The 4,621-nt window shown below is 41.6% G+C and overlaps 1 pseudogene; it reads right to left on the reverse strand.

Annotated features, from left to right (window-relative positions):
• Positions 1–241: 241 nt before the first annotated feature.
• LOC131921129 (heterogeneous nuclear ribonucleoprotein F-like) lies at positions 242–1,469 on the reverse strand (annotated as a pseudogene).
• Positions 1,470–4,621: the final 3,152 nt, after the last annotated feature.

The following is a 4,621-nucleotide window of genomic DNA, read 5'->3' on the forward strand; positions in this document are numbered from 1 at the left end:
TTAGTTAACAAAAAATTTAACAAGTTTCACTTAGCAAAATACAACCAAAAGGAAATCACAGTACAAAAAAAGCTTTAAGTCAAGGTCTCACCAATTCCTAAAGTATTAGTATTGTGTTTCAATTCTCAAAACATGGTGCAATGTGGGTCCTCCAGCTTTCTCTAGAGTTATAAACTGCTCTTGACTGCTTATTGACTGTCTGTGAAATTTTGATTGAAATAACTCAAATGCTCCTACAATACTAGTCATATCCACCCGTGTGTTTCTGACCTCTGTAGCCGGCCCCATAACAGCCCCTCACTGACTGGTTTTCCAGGCTACTATAAGTCACCTGGGCAGCTGACACTCCCATGTCTTGCATCAGTTGGTTGCTATAAGCCCCATTGCTAGCCCCTGTTGTTGAATCCAGGAAGAGTTCTATATATCTGGGCTGCATGTTGGCCCTGTCCTTTGACATAGCTGCCACTGCTTCTTTATGGGTGGCAACCTCAACATCAGCTTCTCCATCAGGACCAATCTCAATATGAACTCTCACAGGGTTGAGTGGAGAGAAGAAGTTGTAAATGTCGTTCTCATTGCTTTGTAGGGTAGCCCTCATGTGGACTCATTGGCCCATGGTGCTCTGCACTGTGAACTCGCTGTCTCTGTATCTGTGGTCATACATTCCTGAGAGACAATAGCTGAGGTCTCTCCCAAACAGGTCAGTGGTAAAGCCATAGCCATCCCTGAGGCCACTATATTTCTCATAGCCCACATAGCCTGCACTATAGGTACCAGACCTCATCCTGTCCAAGCCTGCCTGTTTCACAATGCCAATGTACCTCCAGGCTGTGCCAGGCCGGTCATAGGGCCCAGGCCTCTGCACAGACATGAACTTCAGATGTGGATCTGAGTATGACATAACTTCCTCCTGGTTGCTCTTGAACACTTCGATATACTTCTGTCCTATTCTCTCCTTGTGCTTCCCAGAGTTTTTTCAGCTAACTCTTGTGAGGCAAACTGAACGAAGTCCTCCCCTGTAATCTTGCCCTCCAGATCCACAGGTAATGTGATCCTGTTTGGTACAATTTCCAACACTGAGAAGAACTGAACAATTTTTTTTCCTTTGTGCATCCAAATGGGAGTCCCCGAAGCCTCACAAAGCCCATCATTGACACTGTGGACGCTGTTTGGACCACTGCTTCAACTCCAATCCATTTCGGGTTTGTGTGACTTGAACACCTCAATATATCTGTGTCCCATGCTTTCCCTGTCCTTTTCAGAGCCAATTTTACATCATCTTCTGACTCAAGTTCAACAAAAGCCTCACCACTCTGCCTGCCTTCTCTAGTATAAATGAAATGAACACCTGGGACCCCTTCATGAATTGTGCAGTCAGAGAGGAAGTTTTGTACGTCCTCAATTAAGCAGGACCAGGGTAGGCAATGGATTTTGACCACATAGCCTTCACCTCCATCAGGGCCCAACATCGTGGACACTTGACAGGGCTGATATCACACAAGCTTGGGCAACTTTTTGTAGCTTAAAGAACCACCACAGGTGCCTTCTGTAGGAAACATTTATGGAAGGTACAAATTTTCCACAGAGGCAGAAGTGACTTCTATTTTCAATAAGCAACACAGTTTATGAACCCCAACTCCACCCGACACTTTAAAACTGCATAGAGCTCCAGGGAAAGTCCAGGTGCATCTTCTTTTTGTTCTCAACCTTCAGGAAGACGAGGTGCAATCATCCTCCCCTGACGAAACCAGAAGTATCCCACATGTATTTTTTATAGAAACATTAACATGATAGTAGTCAGAATATATTGAGCTAAAGAAGCCTTTTCCAAAGCAGAAATGAAGCATGTGTATGTTTGTAAGAACTAACAGAAGTCAGAGCTGTGTTTGTTACGGAAAAGATTATGGGGATGTAACCTAGATTGATGGGAATAACTTGCAACATGGTAGGAAAATTTGTGTAAATCAATTTGCCAAAGATTCCTGAATTTTACCATTAGGATCTTCACAGCTTATTGTATATAAAATATAAGTCAGAAAAATAAAATGAAAGTATCATGGGAGCACTGTAAGATTTAAGACCACTTCAACCAAAGGATAAGACAGGTGGCCAATGTCTTGAGCAGGATCTGAGTTTCTTTAAAATATATCTTATTACACAACTCCTTTGGGTAGAATATTGACCCCTCTTTCTTCCAGATGCTATTAGGATTTAAGGTACATGATGGATGGCAGTTGTCTTCAGTATCTGTGAGTCCCTTGAGTTGGTTCAGCTTTTCTTTTCTTCTTTTCTTTACTTCTTCCTGAATCTCAAGCTTTGCTATTTGAGGTGTGTTATCTTGGATAATGTCGGGGAAATTTTCCACATTTTATCTACTTATCTGACTTCGCTAATGTCCTCAGCAGTTTGCTATCTCTTTGGGGCCCTGTTCTGGTCTTTTTCCATCTCCTGTGTCAAAGATACCACTATTCAAATGACAAAATCCTTCAGCCAAGTCTTCCTCCAACCATTTGGAGGCCCTTCAAGAGAAGTCAGAGTAGAAAGGAGAATATATATCAGCTCTGAATCCCAGAACCTACCTGCTTGTGACCTCAGAGTCACATCTATGTCATTAGAATCCACCCTTTACACTCCTGACTAACTCAAGGAACAGCCAGCCATTGTTTGCCTGGGTCTTCCATTCCTGTCTGCTAGGAATGTCACATGAGAATACAAACACATGGAGCTAGTCACTCCAATGATGTCAGCTTGGGGGTGGGGGGCGGAGACTGAGCCCCTGCTCCTGTGGTGAGATCCAGGGAGCCCTTGTGACTCTTGAATCTAACAACAGCTCCTTCTGTATCACCTGGACACAAGCATTGTGTGGAATTTCAAATAATATGCCGGGACTATCATGGCACGCAAGTCTTTCTTTCTCTTCTCCAAGTGTAGTTTTTAATCTTTCTAAGCTCATAAACACTTTACTTCCCATCCACTCATGATCTAACATTTGGAGAAGGGAGCAGAGAAAACCTGTAAGATGACATCTACTCTGCTCTCCATCCCTCAGCAGAGCAGAAGGTGCCCTCCCCTGTCTTCCTGAGGCTACCAAATTGAGATGAAAATGTGGAAAGCTCTGGGGCCAGAGCCACATAAATATTTGAAGAATGGTTCTCTTTTCATGTCGTGTTTGAAGGAAGTGTTTCTTTTCATGTTCCTTCCTTCCTTTCAATTAGTTTATTTTCTGTGGAATGCTAGAAAGTCACTCTGTTAATGTATATTAAAATGTGCCCCTGACATTTTAAGAATAATTTTCAATAATGGCTGTAACTTCCTGTCATAGTGTGGTGGAAGAAATGTAAATTGGAAAAATTCAAGTGAATGGTTTTTAGTGTTTAGAATTATATCAATCTAGATTCAGTAAATAATTAGTAGGTATATCAATGTATAGACTATCCTGTTATTTTCATACTGGTTTAATAATGATAATTATTAAATTATAATGATAATTGATATTAGATAAATGAATTATTTCCTATTGTAGTTTTATTACACTGTTTAATATTTCAAGGAATTATAAAAAGTATAAATTATTGCACTTTCCATTTTTCAGAGATCAGCTTTAGAGGGTGGGAATGGAATAATTTGACTTCTCTAGCATGTGCTTAAAGCAGAGGTTTCAATCCAGATTCAACTGGTTCCATTTTTAGCTTTTTTAAAAAAACTCTTTAGGTAGAGGCCGTTGTTCCTTGAGTCCATACCCTTGTTCTGCCTAGTTTCCAGCTATCAGCTCCCAATTTCTTGAACACTTTATTCAGGCCACACTGTGCCTGATTCCCATGGCTGGCTAGGAATGCTGGAGTACCTTTGCCCATTTCCTGGCCATGCTCAAAAAAAGGCCATGGACAGTTGTAGAAATGTCCCACTCATCCCCAGGCACACTGTCTATGTGGATGTAGAATTCTCCAGCTCTGCATTTTCTGCTTTCATTTCCCAAATAAGAAGTGGGAAAGGAGAGAAGTGTCTTACTTAGAAAGAAATCCCAAAGACTCCAGGAATAAAGAGTTGTGATGTGAACTTTGCTCATCACAACGTAGGCTACTTAGTCACAAAAAGGCAGGAGTACCTATGCACTGAGACCTACGATGTAGCTGTGGAGGGCAGGAAGGGAGCTGAGAGAGGCAGGGGGGAATCCAGGGATGCATGTCACAGGAAGGACTGAACAAGAGACAAGAATGAAGCTATTATAGAGGCAGAGAGGACCTGAGAACATAGACAAGTATCCTTACAGAGTGATTTTCCCACAGTGTTTTCACTCATTAACACTGCAACACAGCAGAATTGGAGGATGAGACATTTGTGTATCATATACTATAGGGTGTTGGGGCTACAGTGATAGCTCTGTGATTGAAAGAAGATTTTTAATGCTTTTTTGAGGGACTGGAATTCAATTCCCAGCATTCATATCAGGCAGCACACAACCATCTGTATTTCCATATCACAGAATTTGACATCTCTGATATGTATACTCGAGTGCACATAGCTTCACCCCTGACATGAATACATAATTAAAAATAAAATAAATCTATGAACCAATGGCTGAGGGGTCCCCAACTAGATCAGGCCCTCTGAATGGGTAAGA

The sequence above is a fragment of the Peromyscus eremicus genome, chromosome 10, assembly GCF_949786415.1.
Source record: "Peromyscus eremicus chromosome 10, PerEre_H2_v1, whole genome shotgun sequence".
In the NCBI taxonomy this organism is placed as follows: domain Eukaryota; kingdom Metazoa; phylum Chordata; class Mammalia; order Rodentia; family Cricetidae; genus Peromyscus; species Peromyscus eremicus.